Here is a 24,569-nt window from a genome sequence, read left to right as displayed (position 1 = left end):
GGGAAAGGCTGAGCATTTGGATGTAGGGGTGGGGAGGGCACCCTCGTGAGTCACTCAACCACATCCAGACCCATACAGGAGCCTAGAGGAAAAGCCACCCTGGATAGTTGACAAGCATTCCCAGCTGACCTGGTCAGACTCCCTGCAGAGGTTCCCCCGCCTGCCCCCACCCCCCAACACACACTTATTTTGGTCTGTTGCCTGCTCATGATTGTAACAGGAGACCCAAGAGTGCTTGCACAACTGTGGCTGTTGAGGGCACACAAGCCCAGGGCTCCCTGAGGTCCCAGGCTTAAGGATAGAAGCTCCAGCAGAAAAGGAAAATAACGCTCTGGATATTTTTTATGGACGAAGTCCTTTATATAACCCTGTCATTTTCACTGTGACTATAGAGAGGTAAGTTTTATTATAACTACTTTTGTTTTACATAAGAGAAAATCTGGAGCAAAATATGAAGGAAGGGTCTGGATGCAAACAGCCAAGCTTGCAAGGAAGTGTGAACACTAATTGACTTCCTGCAGCAAGCCCTTCTTCATAGCCACAGAGACCAAAAAGACTGTGCCATGAAGTGAGGGGAGGGATCAAGTGGGGGAAAACAGGAGAAAGACCCACCTACCAGGTGACACTTTCTGCAGAGCTGGGGGCTCTCTAGCGCATTCCAGACTTCTAGTTTAGAGCTGTAGAAGTGACCTTTAGCCCAACTGAAGAATTTAAGTTTGCAGGTCATACTTGGCCTGAGTGTCAGCACTGAGTCAGAGGTCAGGCGTGGGCTAAGTCTAAATTCAAGGGTGAATTCTTGTAGGTCTTGGCCCTAAGAAATTTCCATGACAATTGCCAACTCTCTGAGTGCACCTTTATACTCTCAACTAAGAAAAGGAAGAGGATAATAAGTTCAAGGCCAGCCTAAGCTATATTGTGAGATTAAAGTCAGTCTTATTTGTGGGGAAAGGAGGTTAAAGGGGAAGGAAAGGAGAAGGCAAGAAGGTAGAGGTGAGGGGAGGAGAGGAGAGGGAAAGGAGCATTTATAATGTATTTTTAAAGACTGGGGGCATCCATTTAAGCTAAAGTGTAAATGCCTAAAAGTGGGATAATATGTTCTTGTGAGACTGAGTTCAGATTTTCCTAAGGGCAGGAACTAGAGATTGGAATCCTCCTGGACACAGTGTCTTACCCAGAAGTGGAGTGGAATGGGGTGCCATTAAAACACATTGGGCAGCTGGGAAGAGAAGCACCTTGCCTCCCTTGGGTGGGAGCCTATGAGGAGTCTCCCTGCGTGCCTGTATTCTTAAGGAAGTTAAGGAAGACAGAGAGAAGAGTCTAGAAGAAGCCCAGAAAGAACTGCATTCTGGATCCCAAGCAAACAAAGTGCTCTTCAGAAATTCCTGATGCGGTTTGCAGTCCTGAGACCACGTACAGATTCAGTACCTCTCCAGTCACTGACTTGAAAGATTCACTGGGATCCGAAAGAAGTGGTGAGAGCAGGTTTGAGCTGGCACGCACTTAGAGTATGGCTAACCAAAGAAGCGTGCCCACGCCTCAGAGTGTAGGGTTTTCCTTGGCCTTGATCATATAGATATAATGTATGGTATGGTAGATTTAATGAAAATGGCCCCCAGAGGATCATAGGGCGTGGCACTATTAGGTGGTGTGGCCTTGATGAAGGAAGTGTGCCCCATTCACTTCTTAATGCTTGCTGATCCAGATGTAAAACTCTCAGCTTCTTCTCCAGCACCATGTCTGCCTGCATACTGTCCTGCTTCCCACTTTAACAATAATGGACTAAGCCTCTGAAACTATAAGTGAGCCTCAATTAAATACTTCCTTTTATCAGAATTGCCATGGTCATGGTGTCTCTTTACAACAATGGAAACACTACCTGAGACACTTAGCCTCTAACAATTATAAAATAGTTGATACTTTCTAGGCTAAGACCCTAGCATAAATGCTACTGATTGCATAAACAGTCTGGCCTGGCACAATCCCAGATAAACAGACCTTCTTATAGACAAAACATTCCTAGAGCGCAGAGCTTTTCTCCTAAGAGCTGGAAACAGGGTCCGAACTTTATTTGGACAAAAGAAATCCCTTACTGAACACATGCTTTCCTGTCTCACAATATGAGGCGTTAGACTCTTGTATCTTGTTAATAAAATGGAGAATTAAGTATAGGCTTGCATAATCCAATAGCTGGTAGCAAGCAATGCTCAATGAGTAGTAATTAATAAATTTCACTGCTGTAGGGTGTGTTTCCTAACATCATCAGAATTCCATCGTTTCTCTACTCTACATTTTTATCAATGACTTTCATGAAAATAGATGTTATATGCTTATCATTTTTTTGATGACAGGTAGAAATACATTGAGAAAGGTAGAACACAGTTGGGCTCCAAAAAGATGTCAGCAGCCTAGAGTGATGAGCCAGATCCTACAAGATGAAACAGGACAGAGTCAGGTGGCAGCTTCTCCCCTGTGTCCTCAACACCAGTGGTGTAAAACTAAAGTTGGACTACTCAGTGAACTGGTATGGAATGTGGAAAAGGCTTGAGGGTTAGCCACAGGTGAGACTGGGTTGTCAGCAGGGTCCTATATTTCCAGTGTGTTACTCCAATCCAAAATCATCACATTTGAAAAGGGGATAAATGTTGTATCTGTTACCAAGAAGAAGAGAAGCTGACTGGAGATCTCATCTGAAGAGGACCAATGTGGTACCCAGCACTGAGAAGGTGTATCAGAGAAAGTGGCTGTTATAATTCAGAAGATAATCAAAACTCTAACAGACAGAGGGGAGTCCCAGGCTGCTCAAATGTGCCCAGTGTCCAGTTCAGTGGTTCTTGGTGTTTTTAATGCTGCAACCCTTTGGTACAGCTCCTCATGCTGTGGTAACCCACACCTATAAAATTATTTTTGCTACTACTTGGTAACTGTAATTTTGCTACTGTTATGAAATATAGTGTTTGCCATGGTCTTAGACAACTCCTATGAAAGGGTCACTTTTACCCCAAAAAGGATCATGACCTACAGGTGAGAATCACTATTCTCAACTGAGATTTTTCAGTAACCATGAAGATACAGCAAAGGTGTGGAAAGGAGAAGTGGGTCCTAAGGGCTGGAAGTAAGGCCAGTGGATAAAGCCAGAGTCACAAGGGAAGACGATAATCAACCATTTCTGCACATTTATCAGGAGACTGTTTCTCAACAACAATAATGCCTAGCATGGCCTGGAAGACATCTTTTGAAAAGGTTGCAAGGGTCATTCCAAGGCAGAGTAACCAAAGTTCCAAGTTCAGTTTAGTGATCACAGCCAAGGTGTGACAACTGGAATAAGGTCTCCATTTTTGTCTGGTCTCTCAAAGCAACCTCCCATGGAGGAAATTTCAGTGCAACTTCAATGAATTCTTAAAATTTGTATGGGTTTTATTTCAGCCTATAATTTTCACACACACACAAAAAAAATTTGTTTTCTGAGATATCAATTCCCATGTTGAAGGTTAAAGATTAGAAATGAGGGCTGATAAAATGGCCAAATGGGTAAAGACACTTGCCTCAAAGTTTTAACAACCTGAATGTAATCCTTAAGACCCATGTTGTAAAGGAGAGAACAGAGCCCTGTAAATTGTCCTCTGACCAAACATATACACACATGAGTACATGTATGCCTGCTTACACATGTAGACACAAACACATGCATGAGCATGCAGCACACACACACAGATACACACACACACACACACACACACACACACTAAATGTAATAAAAAATGAAGAATTAACAGGGTCCCCAATCGAGGAGTTAGAAAAAGTACTGAAGTGGTTTTTAACCCCATAGGAGGAACAACAATATCAACCAACCAGACCTCCTAGAGCTCCCAGAGACTAAAACCACCAACCAAAGAGCACACATGGAGAAACCCATGGCTCCAGCTGCATATGTAGCAGAGAATGGACTTATCAGGCATCAATGAGAGGAGAGGCCCTTGGCCCTGTGAAGGGTCAATGTCCCAGGGAAGGAAAATGTGAAGGTAAAAAGGTGGGAGGGGGTGGGTGGGTGCATGGGCAAATGCTCTCATAGGGACAGGAGGAGGGGGGATGAAATGGGGGGTCCAAAAGGGTTGTCTGGGTAAGGGTATAACATTTGAAATGTAAGTAAAGAAGATATTCAGTAAAAAAAGAAAAGAGTCAATGGGTAAGAGAATACTGAGTGAACAATAGTGTACATAACTGTATACACTCACAGTTAAAATAAAAACAGGGAAGGTGGTTAACAGCTGACTTTTCTAAAATCTCCCATTACTCTGAGTTCCCTGGTACTTAACACACAATTTTATCCGAAGTTTAACAGCAGGACTAAATCTCACTCAAATAATACCCAACATCTCTCTTGCTGAGGCACCTTATGTGTCTGTTGATGTGCACACACTCCTGGGCTTTTACCAGTCATTATAAGGCTGCCTTGAAAAGTGTATCAGAGTAGACTAGCTGTTCCTCTTGCCCTGCAAAAGCCTCACTCCACCTTTTTTTTATGAGTGAAGTTCCTGGTTGTGAGGCATAGGCATCATTTAGCTTGGTGTCACTGTAACAAGACTTCTGAAATACTCAACTTATGAAGAAGAAAGTTGTGTTTTGGTGCAAATTCTTGACTCTAACATTTTGAGCCTGGGGCAAAATGGTGGTGAGTAGGGAGGTAAACAAAGCCACATTCCTCATGGAAGCCACAGAGGAGGTAGGGAGAAGTGGGGATAGGGACAAAATATGCCTTCCAAAGGGTTGTCATCAGACCTGAAAAGATGATTTAATGTTTGAGCACACTGGCTGCTTTTCCATAGGAACAGGGTTTGATTAATAGCATCCACACAGAGAGGCACAACTATCTGAAATTCCAGTCACGATAGAATCTGGTGTTCTCCTTTGTCCTCAGGCACTGCGTGCATGTAGAACAGAGACATACATTTAGACAAAATATCCATACACATAAAGTTTTAAAAAAATGAAATAAAGTATAAAAACATCAGTAACCTACTTGTAACTAGGTCCCACCTCCTGATTTTTCATTCTGCCACTCTCTAATAACCTCAAAAGCTAACTCCATAGTGGGAATAATACATTCTTGATAGCAAAATCCTCAAAAGATAATCGCCTCTCAAAGGCCTCACCTATGAGCATGGCTACTTTGGGGACCAAGTCTATAGCTTATGAGTTTTGCTGAGGGACACCAGTCAAGATCCCAATATTGCTATGAGTGGAGGAGACAGTGACTATAAAATCTGTTTGCAAGAGTGTTATCTGTGCATGCTATCTAATTTAGTCTTTATATAAGCCACCTGCCCAAAATCCTTTCCATAATTTTATTGAACAGAATGGCTGAATGTGTACAAGTCTCGGGCAGGAAAATTCTCAGTGGATTTGAACTCTCAAATGGCAAACAGGGTTTGCTTTACTGGAGCTATCAGACCACATAGGTCACAGGAGGAGATGCCCAAGTGAAGCCAGGATTCTGATGGTCCCAGATGTAGTTCTCTTCTGTGGAAGGAGAGTTTCCTCTGGGCTAATGTTTCTTCTCTAAATACATAATGTCTGTGTTCAAACCCTGTTCCCTTGTCCATTCACTGTATAATCTTAAGAAAGATATCAAGTTCTCTGTGACACAATTTTCTCATCTTTTAAATGGGAGGGTAATAGTACCTGACTCACAAGAGTCTGAGTACTATAGGGAGAAACACCCGCCATGTTCTCAGCACGGTGTTTGATCAGTCTGGGTGTTGCTAATGTGATTGCCACTGCTATAGAGTCAATAAAACCTAACTCAAGTAACTCATGAGAAGATTAAGAGTGGTAGACAGAGGAATTTTTCCAAAACACACTGGCAGGTTCCAAGCGAATGATTCTCAGGACCTTCGTAACATGGTGTTCAGTGTGCCCTGTGCACATCTCCAAACAGACTTTAAATCAGATCTGGATTACGACATGTATCTGCTAGCACAAGAGAAATAGTTACTGTGTGTTGTTTACAGGGTGATGAAATGGAGCATCTACACATTCTCAAAATAGATATAATTTTTGCAAGTTTTTCAACCTGTGTGCAGTTGAATGCACAAATGCAGAACGGTGGGACACAGACTCGGTTCTGCACGTGGAAGGGATTCATGAAGAATAATGAGTGGATAGAAATTTGCTGGACAGTGTTGCCCAGGACTGCTCTGGACTCGAGGGGGGGGGGGGTACTGTGTGGAGAAAATGCCACAGCATCCCTTTTCCTGTACAACAAGGAGAAGCACTTGGCATTCTGGTCACTTCTGAGCATCTCTGGGATGACCTTCTGTGACCACAACAAGGCATGTGCATAGTGCAAATGCACACACGCTCAGTCTTTCTAGGGTGGTCTCATGGGGCTCAAAGCCAGGATGAGGAGATGAAGGGAAACTCTCCTGCAGGGGTTAAGAGAGGACCAACACTGAGGACTTTGCCCTTTGGGAAGAAAACAAACTCAGAATTTAACAAGGGGGCAGAGGCAACATCGCCATCTCCACCACAACCATATCACTGAACACTTAGTGCATGCTCGTTGCTATTTTTGTACTACTTTATGACGGTATCATGCCAGGGGTGAACTGATTTTATCCCTCACTTAGCCATGCCTTCTTTATTTGGCATCTTACCCTATTGTCGCTGTATTAAATGGAAGAAGTGAATGCTTCTTTTCATATGTCTCCAGAGCATATGCAAATAACAAGGTAGTAATTAAATATTATAACACTTGGCCAGTGTGGATGCTTTATCACTAGACCCTAAGTCTTTTAAATGCCATTGGAGCCCTCTGTGTTCATAATGGCATAGTACTGGACACATATATTGGATTCCAGTGGCTACCCATGAAAAGTCTAAAGTCCTTCCTCTGGGCTGGGTAGTATATACACCAATGTTCACAGACTTGTCAGCAAGAGGCAGCTTAAAGGTTACCATGCCCTTGGGCCTATGAGGCAGAAGGCCAACTCTACTCAGCATCTACTCAGGACTTCATGGATACCTGACAGACCTCTTCAAGTAAAGCCAAGAAAAACCTCCCTCCATGCCAGTCTCATAAGGAGCCAGGCCTACAGTGCTGACAGCTGTGGAATGTCCATCAGATCTTGCAGCTTAGCCAGCCCAGGGGCTCATAGCTTCTGAGCCCCCAAGATGAAGTATCAGATCACAGACAAGTTGGAAACAAGGGTTTCTCAGGCCAGACTGCCCAGAGTGCAGTGGAGGAGGAATAGAGATGTCAGCCATCAGAACCATCCATTCAGATGCTTCCTCCTTCCTCAGCAAAGGCTGAGAAATTGCTAGCCAGGATAACAGGAACCCAACACCAGTCTGGACAGGGGCATTTTTAATGGGAAAGAGCTATGAGGCTAAGACTGCACTTTGCTTTGTGGCAGGCTTATTCCATCATCTGCCCCACATACATGTATTAATCACTGTTCTATAGCAGGAAGTTAAGAGTGGGTCTTTAGTCTAGCAGCCACGAATAAGATCTCTAGGACCACAACCTTAGCTCACTTTCAGGTATTTTCAATTCTAGTTGCATACCTTAACAAGTTATATACATTCTCCATGCCTCACTTTCTCAATGCTGAAGCAAGCACATTTTTTTAAAAAGTTTGGACATAAATGGGCAGTGCATTAAAAGTTTGTGTCCCTGGCACAGGCAAGTACCCAAAGGGATGTTAGTAGTGAACATCCTCAAGCACTGAGCTGGCATGGAATGGTCAAGGTGAAATTTTCAGTTTCCACGTTTATAATTCTGGTGCTCTACTAATTTAACAACAGATTAAAACTTCTAATAGAGCTGTCTTGGGAAGCCCATGATGACTTGAAGACCATATCTGCTAATCTGGATTTCCTTTCTACAGTATGGCAACTAACACAGAGTTTTCTGTCTTAACAGTAGTTCAGAATCAAAACCCCTATACTAACAAACAAACTGGTTGTATCCAATGCTGAGGATCTAAGAAGTGAACAGAACTCTTCATCGCCTGCTTAGTCTGTGCCATACACATAATTCAAGTAGGATTTCTTCTGTTTTCTGCCCCCACCTCAGTCCTTTCTCAACAAACACAAGATGATCGTGAACAATAATGATACATCCGTACAACTAAATTTGATTAAGAATAACATCAGAGAAGTCTTTAAAATTAAAATCTTTTGTCTTCTATCAACATAGCTTAACAAAAGACACCACTTCATTTACAGGGGTGCAAAACAGCTATAAACAAGGATGTCTGCTCAAAAGGTAAAACAGGCCAGTGGTTTGTTCCTTAGAATATGCTGGGTTGAGAGTTGACATTGCTTAACCCTTTCAGGACACTTTGATGCAAGTGCAATGACATGATAGGGCTGGGGAGTCAGGTAAGGTAGAAAAGTACCTGCAAAGCAACAGGATCACCTGAGTTTGACCGTTGAATACACACATGAATACAAACACAAACACACACACACACACACACACAAAGCTCAGCATGGTATGGTAGCATGTATGTGTGTATGTATAATCCAAGCACTGGGTAGTCAGACACACAGATCCAAAGAGCTCACTGGACAACCATCTTAACCCTAGAACCTAGTCCTAAACTTCTTTATGCACGCACACACACACACACACATACACACACACACACCACAGAGGAGGGAGCGTGGAGGGGGAGGAAGAGGGAGAGGAGAGGGGGGGTGAGAGGGAGGGAGGGAGGGAGTATAATAGACAGCTTCTGCATCTTCCCAGTCTTCACATCTATGTGCAACTACGAATAACATGTTGAGTGTGGAAAGGATCTGCCTCTGGTTAACAAGACATGTCAATGACACGACATTGTATTAGACTCTACCCTATTGTCAACATCACTACAGAAATTGCCATCACTGTCTAAAAAGGAAGAAGTCAAGTCATCAAGAATCTAGAGGCGACCAGTAAAGGACAGCCAGCAAAGAGCCGCCACCCTCCAACATAGAGCCCCACTCTATACCAGGAGTCTTACTATGGTGTCTCAGCCAGAGAAGGGTTAAACTGAAGGCTTGGAGATGAAGCCTCAGCCATAAGCCGGGATGCCCTTCCCTCATCCTCCCACTGCTCTTACCCCACCCTACAGCCATCCAGCCACTCTGAAGAAGGCCTGGGAAAGTCACCCAGGTATCTGTCTGTCTCCCACAGCCTCAGACTAGGAAGGAAGTAGATGGAGAAATGATGCTCTCATCTGGCTGTTTGAAACCAATTCTCATTATAGCGATTTACATGAACAGGGGTGAGAATTTGCATACCATCAAGTGTTTAAGATTAACTTGTGCACATTTGATTTGATTTGATTTGATTTGATTTTGGCCTTAAATTCTTCATGGGTGCTGAGCCTCTGTGGTTTTCTCCTTCCAAGTAACTAAGCTTTACACCCAAAATTAAAACTGCTGCAGCCAAAGACTTTCTTCAAATGTGCATATTCGCTTTGGGGAAGGACAGCCGGGTGCACTTGGAAGTCTCTTCAGCACTGAAATGGCCCTGGTCCAGTGATCAATACTCACACAGAAGTGTCCTTAAATAGGAAATAGAATTTTAATAGGAATATCTGCAGAGCTCCAGGCAAGAGTTTGCATAATACAACCTCCTGCCAACAGAATGGTGGATTGGGGAGAGGGAGGGGCCCTGCCTCCTTTTCACAAGCTGGAAGAATTTCATGTGCACTTAAACCTGCTCCTGGAATTCGTTCACTCCTGTCCACTGGACTTAGTGTGCCAAGGCCTAGATGGGTGTGGCCCAACAGCCAGTCTATGTAAAAACTTATAACAGGACTTTACATAAGGTTCAACATGACACCCACCACATATCTCTGGGCCCTGGGAAATGATGGGGGAAAGCAGGTTTTATGAGCTGTGCTGACATACTGTGTCTCAGTGTGATTAATCCATCTCAGAAAAATGACTTGAAGAGCCAATTAAAGGCAGCTTAGAGGAGCTACTTTCCATTGTCTCCTTATTCTGTTCCAGGCGACAATTGTACCTGTCAGGCAAGCTGTGAGAAACTATCAATTTTTGGCAGCATGAGTTTCCACAGAAAAACAAGAATCATTGCCCTGGGAGAAAGCAACTGTCTTTCCAGTAGTGCAAATCTCCACACCCAAATGAGGCCCTTGCAGCCCATGGCTTCCATGCCAAAATGGGACTTTGCTGCTTGCTCAGAGGTTTCCAGTTCCAGGGGCACTGTCTGCTGGACTGGCCTCTTCTTCTGTTCCCTGCATCCTTTGGCTCTGCAATCCAAGTGGATAAGCACCTTCACATCTAAACTCAAGCAAAGCAGATGTACTCCATCCTAGAGGTAAAGCATATATCACAAGGAAGAAGGAAGGGGGAAAGGAGGAGGAAGAGGAGGAAGGTCAAAGAGAAGACAAAAAGTTCCTACGTCCTAGATTAATATTGTTTTCCTTTCCGGTTTAAGACAACACAGAGAGCTAAGGAGATGGTGAAGTCAGTAATGTGCTCACTATAAAAGTATGAGGATCCAAGTTTGATTCCCAGCACCCACATAAAAGACAGGTTCAGTGGCATGGACCTATAATCCTAGAGCTGGGAAGGAAGAGACAGGAGGGTCCTGAGGCTTGCTGATCTGTCAGCTTAGCAAAATAACTGCACTCCAGTTTCATCAAGAGATCCTGTCACAAAATATAAGTTGGAAAGCAATAAAAGAAGACACTTGACATTGACCTCTGGACTCAACAAGCACGCATGCATACACTCATATGCCTCAGAGGGCACATTCTTGCAATGCCCAAATGTGCAGACAAGAAATGATTAAATACGTGAAGGCAAATCAGTGGTTTCATTCAACATGATTGCTTGACCCCATCATTCAACTCTTTGGCATCAGTGAAGATTGTAAAGTATTATTTGAGTAAGGAAACAAAACCTGTAACCCCTATGCTTAATGCTTCCCTCTGAAAATGAGACCTGGCTACCACTCTACCCCAGCATAAATCACTGTGGATGACTTAAAGCTGGGAAAAGAAATAGTTCCCGGCACTCACCCCCAATGATGAAGGGCAGATGGTCCAGGCTGTGTCCAGAGAAAAGCAAATACTCCTAGACTTAGTCCAGGTGGCTCCATAGGTCACTGTCCCTCAGAGGTGAGCTAGTGACTGCCAGTGGCTCAGATGTCAGACCCAAGTGAAACAGCTGGCTCAGCCCATGGCTCTGGTTCTGTGGCTCAGCTCGGGTAGGGTTACAAGTTTGTTGTGATGCCTGTCAACTTCTGGAAGGGACAAACAACCATCAGTTCACCTTTCCAAGAGGTCAAGGCTACCTGGTAAAAAGGGTCAGAGGCAGAGCTGAGAAGCCCAGAGGGGAGTTCTGTGAACCCACAAATAACCCTTCTGGGAACAATAGGTATTTTCCAAATGAGATAGGGTTCTATGGATGCTGTTGTGTGCTTTAGCTGTGTAGCTTCAAGATTTGCCAGCTGGGAAGGTAGTTAAGATACTGTAGTCTGTCCAAAGTCCTTGGGGGAATACACAAAGTTAGTTGGGTATTAAGCGTATTATTTCTTGGAGCTAAAGGTATGACTCAGGGGGGCTGTGCAAGCACAGGATCTGGGCATGATCCCAAGCATCCACGTGAAAAAGCCAGGTGTGGCAAACCTAGCCTAACTCTCTCTCTCTCTCTCTCTCTCTCTCTCTCTCTCTCTCACACACACACACACACACACACACACTCACACACACATGGAGGGAGGAGAAAGAGGAGAAAGAGACAGAGAGAAACAGAGAGAAAAGTTGCAGTGCCTTGGCCAAAATGATAACCCCTTCCACCCAAGCAAACCCAGTTTCTTCCTCTGGACTTGGACTTGCAGAGAAGCTTAAGAAATGGCACTATATAGAAGAGGGCAAAAGAACAAACTTGTTTTGCATGGTTATGGTCAGTATGTTTTCTTGGTCACCAGAGATAAAGGAAAAAGTAACACAACCACTGTCCCACAAATGTATATATCTGGCATGTTTCTAGTCTCTTCATTTCAGTATAAGTACTTTTAACTTCATATATATATACTGAGTCTCAGGGCCATTGACTTTCCCAGAGCTGTACAACTGTTAAGGTTTGGAGCTTGAAATTTTAACCTCTGGCCCATCTGATTATATCTTATAGTGTTTTCTCTTACAAGTTGTCTTCTTAGACCCATAAAACATTTGAATCAAAATGGACCTTAGACATAATCTCACCTGAACTGTTTGAGGCCCAGAAAAGTTAAGCCACTTGCTTCAGGTCACTTAGCTGGTGCATAGGAGATCAAGAAACTCATTTTTCCCAAACTCCAGCATTATCCTCAGCCTCTCCCAATAGCTGTAAGCAATGTGACATTATCCTATGAAATCAATTCATTAAGTAAAGGTGCAAGTATGTTTTGGAAAGAAAGTTACCGCTGTCTGTCTTTCAGAGCAGCTACAAGAACATAGATGAAACCAGGAAATACAGAAATCATCAGGCTCCTTGCCATCCCTGAATGTGGTCCATGCCAGGAGGCAGCAGGAGCTCTCTAGGAAGTTCTCTTGACCCATCAAGACCTGTCCAAATAGACACAAGGAGTCACTGAGGCCAGTAACAGGACTTGCATTGCTTTCTCAGAAAAAGTATCATGCATCAGCTCTCTCTGATGCATGGGTCTTCACACCTTGTGGTAATGGGCATCTCTCCACCCTCTTCTGACAACTGCTTTTTGTCAGCATTTTTGGAATGGTTTAAGCAGACACTCTGAAAAGATCAGATACTCATTTGGCTAATGACTACTTGAACTGCAAGTAGAATTCACTACTGAGCTTGGTGCAGAATAGGTTGTTCAACTCATGTCCTCCTGGGTGGAGTTTCTGTTTTCTCATTGTCTTCAACACTGTTGCTCCATTCCTCTTGGTATCCTTTCTCCTCTAACTTCCTATTGCCCACCTTTATCCTTAGTATCTCTAACATGGCTTCTGTTCTCTGAGCTAAGGTGACCTTTGTATCCCCTCACTGTGACATTTGGTGGTTTTCCTTGGGACACTGATTTATACAATTTCTGACATTGTTGATTGCACATGGTGATCTTTCCTCTAACTGCTTCCCATAGACACTCTAACTACTCTATTAAATATGTAACTGTAGCAGGGCAGAAACCAAAGATAATGCTTCTTGTTTCTCCTCTGTAAAGGTTCACAGAAGAATGAGGAGACAGAGAGAATGAATGAACTGGAGGTGTTCAAGGAAGCCCCACCTTGATTGTAATGTTATCACCTCCTGGATGGCTTGTAGAAGAAGAGTCAAGATATCCATTTCAGAATCCAACTAGCATAGGTGCCAGACTGGATCCCACAAAGCCTGGACATATCCTAATTCCCACACTGCTTGGTCCATGCTCCAGGTTTGGAAACAAAGGACTTGCTGTCCAGGACATGATGCTTGGAAGGTGACAGAGCAGCAGATTAGGGCCAGAAACATCCTATAAAAAGTGAGGGAACCTGTGTGTAACCAGTTCAAGGATTAGCTTTGTATCATAGCCCAGCCTGCTTGTGCATTCCCATTTCAAATGACAAGCTGTGCTTATACTAATCTTATTTTTTGATCTTTATGTAAAGGAAACAATGTAAAACATGGAGACTCTCCTCATTCTTGTTCCCTGGTAAATGCTCATCTTAGCATTTGCACTGATTCTTTAAAGGCTGTTAAAGAATATGCCTCTCCCAACTTAATTCACGTAAAAGGCATATCATGGAGCCATGCTGTCTGAATCTATCCTGACTTTGCCTCCGCTAGCCTTACACTCTTGATTAAGTTACATTTCTTGGTTTCTCTGATGACACATGGTTTCCTTATGTGCAGAATGGACATGGTCCATTAAAGGTTGGTATAAAAATATTCAATGAAATCATATATTTAAAGTCTTTTGAGCAGTGCCTAACATGTACAAGCAAATGCTCACCTCTTTCTTTGGCCAAGTTGTAGTTAAATATGTCACACAGAGCTAAACACTTATCCTCTGAGGCAGTTGCCTTTAAGAGTAAATTAGATTTCCCATCTACAACACAAAGCTTTCCTAAGACACAAGTGAGTTTTGCTCTTACGATTTGTCTCACCTTTATAATGAGAGGGAAATTAAGTTAGCTTAAAATTATTTCATTCTGCAAATGACTGTCGTTCATGTTAATGACTTATGAACTGTGATAGGCATGTAAATAAATTCTACTCAGCCCCAGTGTGTTTTCAGTCTTATCGGGGAAGCAGTCACAGGACAAAATAACTGATGCAAAGGATGCTGGGATATTATGGGTACCAAAAAGAAAAAGAAGACATCTGGAGCATGACCTTGTCCCACGTAAGCATTAGAAACCTACTTCTTCTCACTTGAGTTAAAAGAGATTGGTCATGAAAACACGGAATAGAGTCTCCCCAAGCACCAACTACAGGAAGAATCCTATGTACTCCCTCACTCAACAAACATTTACCGTAGAGTTAATCTATGACAAGCCATGGGGATGAAACCACAGTCATGTGGACAAAGTTCTCTGCCTCCTTAGAGTTGCTACTGTGGCAGAAACAACAGAGAGTAAATAGCACGAGTCAGGTAGACATTCAGTTGAAAAGAACAAAATTAAAGGGAAGAGAAAGGATTTAAGGGAGAAACAGGGATTAACAAACTAATGATTTTGAACACAACTGTGATTTTTAAATGTCCAGATTGTAGTGTCACAATAGTTCCAAAGGAGTCAAGGCTGTGCTTTTCTGATACCTTAGGGGAAAGGAGGCAGGAAGAGGAACATGCCCCTGCAAAGAAGTAAACAGGGTTGTCCAGGGGCCAGGGTTAGCCAGAGCCAACAAGGAGCAAGACTGGAAACCAAGGAGGAGCAGATCACATAGGGACTTCAGGTCAGGGGAAGGGGTCTGATTTACCATGGGGGAGATGCCAACACTGGGTTTTATGCAGGCTTTCTGAGTCATGTGTAGGGTCTAAGATGAGAAGAGAACCAAGGATACTCTATCTTCATTAATCCCATGTATCAGTTGCTTTGTCATTATTGCACTGAGATGCCACGTTGGCAGCTCCAGCCTCCTGTGAACAAAGTAAAACTATCAGTTTTCAACCAGAAACTGCATCACTCCACAGTCATTGCCATCTCAGGAAATTCTACTCACCCAGTTGCTCAGATAGACTCATCATTCTCTCGTACCTGCGAGTAGTCCAACGGCAAGTAGTCCAAATCAACCAGCAAATCCTCCCAAATCTCAAAAGACACAAGCCCAGGTTGTCTTCCTACTCTTCCACTGCCCCCACCTTTGTTCAAACTGCCATTGGTTTCTATCAGGGGAACAGCAAGGACCCTAAAGAGCCTTGCTGCCTTCTGCTCTTCCATGAACTTATCCTTATGGTAAATTGAGCATCCCTTTAAGCCTGAACCAAATAATGTTCTTCTGATGGGCTCCTTATCATGGAATAAAATCTGTGGCCTTAACAATAATTTCTCCATGGTATAACTTCAGTGCTGACAACTGAAGGAGACCTATTTCCGCAAGTAGCACTTAGTCCCCAATTTCCCCATAGATGAATGGAGAGACAGGCAGACAGACAAATGAATGGAACTGGAAAATTGAAAATGAATGGGAATCAAATTTTCCTCATTCTCTCTCTCTCTCTCTCTCTCTCTCTCTCTCTCTCTCTCTCTCTCTCTCTCTCTCTCTCTCCTTTAACACTCCAGAGTACCTCTGTCAGCTACTCAAATTTATTTCTCTCAAACAAATGTTATCATCAACTGCTCGGGGGCAATTATTTGTGCCTAGATAGGAGGAAATAATCATGCAGAGGTTCTGAGTACAATGGGACAAGGAAGAGCTGAGAAGGATCCCTGATGTGCAAGCAATACTTGTAAAAACCATTCAATAGGGGGGTGGGGAGCATATAATTCAATAGGGGGGTGGGGAGACACCTCAGTAGCCATAGTGCCTGCAGCACAAGCAAGATGACCAGAGTTAAGATCTACTCAAACCCACATACATGAGGGTAGCCACTTGCCTGTAATTTCAGCCTAGGAAATTAGATCCCCAGATTAAGCTGGTTAATAAGGCTAGCCATATGAACTATCTCTGGGTTTGATTAAAGAGACCCTAATAAAACTTGCCATATAACTATCTCTGGGTTTGATTAAGGGACCTTGCTTCCCTGAAGGCAACAGATGGAGGATGATTCTTGACATCAACCTTGGGCCTCCCACTCACATACACGTTTCTACATCTACACAGATGGACCCCCACACACATACATGTGCAAATATGCACACAGATAAATAAATACCACACACATGCACAGAAAATTTTAAAAAAAGAAATAAAGCTGAATAGGACAGGTTAACAGAGCATACTGAAATAAAAGCTGTATTAAGGAAAAGTGCAGAGGAAGAAATTTGGAGAATGAGCAAGCACTCTGGCATGAGACAATTACCTAGGGTGAACAAACCATGAGAGTAGAAACTCAGGAGTAGTCATACATATGACTCATGGCAATCTTCCTGCCTCAGCCTCCCAAAGTGCATCTCCATGTCAAGCTTAGCCAAGTGCACTGATGCTTAATGAGAATGGAGAAGTTCTTGTCCTATGACAAATGCAAGACCTGCCATATACACTAAATCCTGGCAAAAGGTACAGAACAGACAATGACAAATTTTAATTAGACACCTGGTAGGTGAGCTGAGGAACCGATAGTCAAGATTCCAGTCCTGCTTCTTCTGCTTGGTGGCTCAAGAATTTGGGGTACTCCCTCAATTTGTTTTGTTTTTATCTCGTATTTAAATTTTACCAATAAAAAGAAATTGAACCGCTACTTAAGAATGTCAAGCTGCATCAGATTCTGTGTAATATTTTGAATGTAGGAACAATATGAGAGTTGAAATCATGCTTAGGACTCTTCCATCAAGGATACAACACACCAGAGCACAGTAATACCTAGGAAAAAATGTGTTATAGGCTAGCAAGCAGTAGCTAATCAACTCTTAGTCACTGTCTACTATATTAACACAAAGACCATGCCACTGAACAGGCCTTTCATCTAATATAAATTTAATTTGTTCAAAAATCCAGTTTGCCAATTATTGAAATGGTATAAACTTATTAAGTAATATCTAAACTAATAAATATAATGCAAAATTATTTGATTTCTGTGAAAATTAAATTAAATACCTAGGAAAGTCACCATGAAGACAATATACCTTAAAAATCACTTTGATTTCCAAATCGCTAAGGTACAAGAACATAAATTAGGGTGGGTGAGATGGCTCACCAAGTAAAGGAGCTTACAGCCAAGACTGACAACCTGAGTTCTGTCCATGGGGACCACATAATGGAAGGAAAGAACTTGGTCTAACAAATTGTGCTCTGACCTATACACACACACACACACACACACACACACACACACAAATACACACAGACACACACACACAGAGAGACAGACAGACACACACACACACACACAAACACATACACACACTCACATGCACTAAATAAATTAAGATTTGTAAAGAATTGGAGAAATAAAACTATCTACATGGAGTCTGTACTCCAACTGCTTTGAAAATAATGATACATAGATACACATAATAACTTTGGCAAGAGAGCACACATTACCTAGCCCTTTTAATTTTATTATTATATATTATATGTGTGTGATATAATATAGCACAAGCTACAATAAAAATGTGGTATAAGAACACATATTTAAGTGAAATAAAAGTTTCCAGTAATATGTTATTTTGTTCCAACTCTTTAACTGACTCCCAGTTGACCCATCTTTGAAGATGAGTCTTCCTGACTTTGGCTCAAGGTCAGATGAGAATACTAAGTCAGGAAGTATTTCAAACAGTAGAACACAGCCAACAGCCTTGGAAGGCTTGTCAGCTACCTTCTTCTGTTTCTATTTTTTGGTACCTAATGAAATCTTCTGAGCATTGTAGGAGATCCATAAGTTATCCTAAGTGGACTACATCACCACCAGCTCCTTCCAAGCACCCTTCCCCACTCACTCCACTCTTCCCATTTCTCCAGTCCCCTGTGGGAGGAATTAATTAAGGAATTGCTGGCAGCTGCTATCACTAAGGGAGCATTACCTAACAGAAGTCCATTTCTCACTGTGTTGAGTCTTGATCCAACACCAGAGTGTTGTGATCATTTTGACGTCTAAATTGTTCCAGATTCTAGGCTATCATATCTTTCGAGGATGAGAAATGAGAAAGCAGCTTACTAAATGAAGGCAGGCACACATCACTTCTGCCCCTCGGCATTGGTTCTGATGTGGTTATACCTGGGAGCAAGAGATTCTGAGAAACATAGGACAGGCATCTCTGACTTAGAGAGCTATTTTCAAGGAGCTATTTAATCATAGGGGCGGGGCAGGAGGGTTCTTCTTCAGTACTATCAAAAAGAAAGGGACTTGGCAAGGTTCCTAGACACAAACTAATATCTGAATGGATAACCTTCAAGCATCAGGTTGGTGAATATCAATGAAAAAGAACTCACACCATGCTAGTCATTAGTGAGGCAAAAAACAGGCCTTCAACCAAAGTAAGAACTGTCTCATTCATTGGTGAACATTTTGCATATTGACTTGGTTGTTATTAATAGAGGGGAGTTAGTTGGTTGGTTGTTGCTAATAGAGGGGAGTTCTGGGAATTACAAGCCTTCAGTGCATAGAAACTATATGTTCTACAGCTGGGCTATACCCCTAGTCTTTGATTCTTTTCTTACTTTTGACCTGTGCCCAAAACTCAGACAGATAGAAAAATTCTGTTTATTTCATACATTCATAATGTAATTTTTTCTCAGTTTTCCTGCACTTGCTAACAAATTTTGACCAAGAACTGAATCCCTGCACAAATCCCTGGGTCTTTTCCACATTCTTCATATGTCCTCAATCTTGGCATCCTCTCAGGCAGCTTTGTTGGCCCCGCTCCCATAATTGGATCTGAAGAGCCACAATAGGTACCAGCCGTGCAATTGTTTTCTGAAACAATCCTTTCTTAAGGTACTGGCAGCAATAGCTAGGGTCCATCTATAGCACATGATCAGTCTAGAATAGTTTAAGAAACTCCCTGGAAAGCTTATTTTACAGGGTCAAGTAGAAGATGCTGCGTTGTCTGGCCATATACCCAAACAGGAAGTACAGCAAATATCCTGCCGTTAGGATCCTCCTTTCTATCTATACAAACACATCCCCCACTGGGGTGACACAAATACACACAGCACTGTAGCAACACAAACTTTAGTTCAAAGCCTACTGGTTTCTACTATTTCTTTCTTTCCCCAATTCTATTCACTAGAAAATTCATTGAGCACCTTTCTACAGCTAGCTAGGACCTGGGTAGATTTAACTCTGCAGTCATGGTTGGCCCTGGTTTATTAACACTGCCAGGGGAGTGCTTTCTCTGTTCTTACTAGAACAAGATCTAATGTGACAATCAAAGCTGAACATGTTCTTCATTGTTCTAGAGGTTACTTGCTCCCCTTCGAGGCACCAAAACTCATTGCTTTCAAGTTTGAGAGTCTTCATGCAGCAAGGTTTGCAGGGTGCGCACATCCATACAAACTGATTTCAAATAGGCCATTCCTGTAAAAATGGCAATGAGAGGTAAAGGGAGTCATGGATTTTGTCAGAGGGTCTGCTATAGGGAAGGGACTGAAATGCGAAATATTAATATATATGTCATGACAAAGCTGGAAGCCAAGATAAAGACACTGTGCTTGACTATACAGCTAACATAAGGCTAGGAGTTTGTGATAGCTAATCTCCATTGCCACTGGGATGGAATAGAATCACCTCGGAGATGTACCTCTGGCATGTCTGCTGATGTGTTTCCAGAAAGGTTTATCTGAGGAAGAAAGAGACACCCTGAACAGGGACAGCGACATTCTACGGGTGGAGGTCCTTGACTGAGTAAAGGGGAGACACGGAGCTGAGCACCAGCTTTCACCTGAACATCCTGGCATGATGTGATCAGAGACCTCACCTTGCTGCCACCACACTTTCCTGGCCATGATGGATTACACACTCCAGCTGTGGACCGAAACAAACGTGTTCCTGATGTCGACTTTGTTATCCTTTTGTCACAGAAACAGGACCAGTGCCTAATCCAGACTTGAACAGACCTGGGACCCATTATCATTCTTTTCCACTGTGTAGATGGGAGAAATCACTTAATTTAGTGACTCATTCAACTTTAGTCTGGGGCTAATTATGATTACTTCCTTTATAGAGTTGTTATAAGAATCAAATTCAGAATTCTTCATAGCTCAAAAAATACAGGGAAGGACTTGATGTACTTTGGAATCATCTTCCAAACATACTCGGGAAAATGCTATTCACTGTATGTGTTCACTTTCAGTTTTAGCATCAGTAAGTGCTGTGAAAGTCGGTAGCCTAGCCTACAGGTTTTTATTTCTTCATTTATTGAGGCTAAAATTCTTAGAGCAGGGTGTCAGCAAGTTCAGTCTTTTCTACTGCTTTTCTCCTTGACTTGAAAATGGTCAGCTTCTTCAGTAGCTTAGCCTACAGACATTTATTTCTTCATTTATGGAGGATAAAAGTCTTAGAGCAGGGTGTCAGCAAGTTCAGTCTTTTCTACTGCTTTTCTCCTTGACTTGAAAAATGGTCAGCTTCTTCAGGTATCCCTACACTGGACACAGCTGCCCAGGCCGTCTGTGTCTTACTCTCTTCTTGAAAGGAAACCAGTCATATCAGATAAAGCCCACCCATTTCCACATACTGTTATGTGGAAGGTGATGTGGGCCTCCATTTGTGGTGCCTGTACCACTAACAGCTACTCTGAACTGGGAAAGGCCTAAGGGCTTGAAAGAAAGACACAGTCCATTATTCGTGTTACCAGAAAGTTTGCTCCATCTTGAACTGCCATCTCTCAGGACAGCCTGCAGTCACCCTTACATAGACAGTAGTCCCAGTATTAGACCCTCAGGTAATTACAGGGGAGGTATGTAAATTCCCTAACTGCTGGGTGTAAGGGTCACCCCCTAGGGTGGAATTCTGCAATTATCTTTTAGCAACTGGGAACAGGAAGGCCAGGTGTGGAGTGGCTTCTGACTGGGCCAAATAGCATAACAAAAGGGGGCATATATCTCTCCCAGGGTCCAGGCATGCAAACAGGCAGTGAAGCTAAACCCCAAGTGGATGCAAGAGTTGGCATGATTATTTCAACACTGTTACATCCTGAAGTACTAAGGTGCTAGAATAGGGCTGGAGAGATGACTCAGTGGTTAAGACAATTGACTACTCTTTGAAAGGTCCTGAGTTCAATCCGCAGCAATGACATGCTGGCTCACAACCATCAGTAATGGGATCTGATGCCCTCTTCTGCTGTGTCTGAAGACAGCTACAGTATGCTCATATACATTAAGCAGACCAGCAAACAAATAAATAAATATTTTTAAGGATGCTAAAATCAGTCCCCTCCTCCACAAAATTCATATTTTGAAATCTTGGAGTCCAAATCAATCTTATTAGATGGTAAGACCTTTGAGAGTGATTAGGTCACAAGTGTAGATACCTTATAATTGAGTTAGTTCCCATATGCATGCATGTGGGTATGTTTATGTGTATGTAAGTTTATGAGTATGGAAGGCTGACTTATGTACATGATGTTCACCTAGGTTCAATGCTTGGGAACACTGTCCACCTTGATATGTGAGACAAGGTCTTTCTCTGACCCAGACTATGCCATGTAGGCTAGACTGGCTAGTTAAGGAGCTACCTATTTTACCTACAATAGGCAAAGCCGATGTTCTGCCTATTTTTGTCTTCATAGCATTGAGATTATAAGCAAATGCTACCATGGCCAACATCTAACATGGACTGACTGCTGGTCTCCATTCTCACAGGGCAAGCACTTCACCAACTAAGCCCTCTCCCCAGGCCACAACTTTTTACAAGCAGTCTGGAGACCTTCTCTCCCCTCCTGCCACATGGCAACACAAAAATGGGATGCAAGACCAGAAATGACCCTCAACTAACCATCAGATCTGCCGAGGCCTTGATCTTGGGCTCTTCGGGTCCTAAAATTTTGAAAAATGAATGTCTATTATCTGTAGGATACAACACCCATGGTATTTGTTAGAGCAGAAGCTTTGAGGAAGAAAGCTGCCTTTTGCCATTAAGATATCTTAAGGAATTATATAAACAAACCTAATTAGAACTTTCACCTCCTAACTTCAAAGTCCTGCTCCCCCAACTTATTAAGCCTTAGGTGCCACTACTGCTAGAGCCATTTCTTACAAAGTGTTCTCTCATAAGAGTAAGTTTTTTCCATCAATCTGTTTGTCAATTAACATACATTTCCCTGAACACGGGGACTTAAATAGGTAAAAGAAAAGGCTTTTCCTCCAAAGAAGCAAAAACACAAAGCAAGAAAAATAAATAAACTCCTCAAACACATATAGTAGAGTCACTGTGGCAAGTCAAAGCAGCAAGGCCTAACGGATGACTCGCTGTGTATTTGGTGTGTATGGCAAAGCAGAGAAGGCAGGACTGGGAAACAAACCAGCAACTTCCAGGCGCTGGGGTTGGAGGGAGAAGTTTGTCCACAGTTTGAGCAAGAAACTGCTTGATGGGTGTGGCCATGAGGGCCTGTTAATACTTTATTGAGTTGCACACCAGTAAAGGGTGTACTTTATTTTGTATAAATTATACCTCAATCAAGCTCATTTAAAAAAGCACTATATTTCTTTTCGGTTAAAAGAAATTAGAGGTTGGTGTGATATGTTGGAGTTCTTGTTACTATGTAAATAAGGTCTATATGGAAACCAAGCACTGTGGTAGTAGCTGCAGAGTAATCTGGACCAAAATGACATCTTAATCCATGCAAGACAAATAGGAGAAGAAAAGCATGTTACTCAGTATACACATATTGTTCTCTCTCTCTCTCTCTCTCTCTCTCTCTCTCTCTCTCTCTCTCTCTCTCTCTCTGTGTGTGTGTGTGTGTGTGTGTGTGTGTGTGTGTGTGTGTGTGTGTGTACATAGAAGTATATTTTTCTATGTGTGTTTCTGTGTGTACATGTAAGTATGGTGTGTGTGTGTGTGTGTACATAAGTATGGTGTGTGTGTGTGTGTACATAAGTATGGTGTGTGTGTGTGTGTGTGTGTGTGTGTGTGTGTGTGTTTGTGTGTGTGTGGCTATATGTAATTGAGAATAACTTCATTTGGCATCCCTGAGGCACTGTGCTGCTTGGTCTATGAGACACTTCCATTTTCACTCACCTGGAACTTGCTGATTCTTGCTGGTCAGAAATCCCAAGTGTTACCCTGTCTCTGCCTCCTTGGTGCTGGGGTTATAAACTTCCTTCACTAAACTTAAATTTGCTTTCTTTTTTTTTTTTTTCACATGAGTTCTGTGAATCAAACTTGGGCCCTTGTGCTTGCAAAGTAAGCATTTTACTAACTGAGCTATCTTTCCTACCTCTCTTTATTTTCAACCAGGAATATATAGTAACAGTTCCAAAACAAAATTTGACATGAATGAATCATTTAATTGGCTAATGAGTGTGGGAAAGCTTGGTTTAAGCTCCTATACAAAGGTTCTTAATTACTTTTAGGATATTGTGGTCCGAATGTGAATAGGCACTATAGGCTTACATGTTTGAACACTTGATTCCAAGTTGGTAATGCTATTTTGGGAAACTGTAGAACTTTTCAAAGGTAAGCTTTGCTACAGAAAGTGGCTTACTATGGTTGGGACCTTAAATGTTACAAGATGGCTCTACATCTCATCTGCATCTTGCTTTCTGATGAGATACAATATGACCATGAGTTCCCTGTCATAATTAACTAAATGCCTTCAAATTATAAGCCAAATAAACCCTTCCTCCTTAAGTTGCTTCTTGTCAGGTATTTGGACACCTGACAAGAAAATGAATCAATAGAAGAGAGAAAATCTTTTCTTCAACCCCTGCTCCTCTATTTGACCTTGTATTTCCTCTCCTGTTTCGTTCTCCCAGAGACTGTCTCACTTGGAGAACCACCCCATATGCAGTCACCAATCCGAAGCACTATTGCTAAAGCCAAGAAGAGTTTACTGGCAGGAACCAGACATGGATGTCTCCTCAGAGGCTCTCCTAGAGTCATACAGATACAGAGGAGGATGCTTGCAGCTAACCATCAGACTGAACATGGGAACCCTAATGAAAGAGCTAGAGAATGGACTGAAATAGCTGAAAGGTTTTCACCCTCATGGGAAGAACAACATTATCATCAGCCAAGGCACTGACATGGAGAGGGTGATTGGGAGAGGGAACACCTTCATGGAAGCAAGTTGAGGGGAAAGAGGGAGGGGAGTGATGGGGAAGGAAGGGTATAACATTTAATATGTAAATACAAAAATAATAATAAAATAAAATGTAAATACAGAGAATATCCAATAAAATTGAAAAAATAACAATATTAAAATAAGAAAAAAAGAAGAGAGAAAAGATTTTTCTAAAGCTTGCTGAAATAGAATCAGGTATTTTTTCAACAATTATTTTGTGGTTGTTTAATATTTACCAGATCAGCA

General features: G+C 42.4%; 1 long non-coding RNA gene across 2 annotated transcripts; it reads left to right on the top strand.

Moving 5' to 3' along the window:
• Nucleotides 1-262: 262 nt before the first annotated feature.
• On the top strand, nucleotides 263-24,332 carry LOC308419173. 2 transcript variants are annotated; one of them, XR_013974982.1, is made up of 3 exons: nucleotides 263-396; nucleotides 3,827-4,019; nucleotides 24,016-24,332. It is a non-coding gene; the product is annotated as an uncharacterized lncRNA (long non-coding RNA). The 2 variants fall into 2 exon arrangements; XR_013974983.1 differs by lacking the exon at nucleotides 24,016-24,332 and adding an exon at nucleotides 13,187-14,227.
• Nucleotides 24,333-24,569: the final 237 nt, after the last annotated feature.

The sequence above is a fragment of the Micromys minutus genome (genome assembly GCF_963924665.1).
Source record: "Micromys minutus genome assembly, chromosome: 3".
NCBI classification, from domain to species: Eukaryota; Metazoa; Chordata; class Mammalia; order Rodentia; family Muridae; genus Micromys; species Micromys minutus.
The sequence above is the reverse complement of the archived record's forward strand: the minus strand, read 5'-3'. Positions and strand labels throughout refer to the sequence as shown.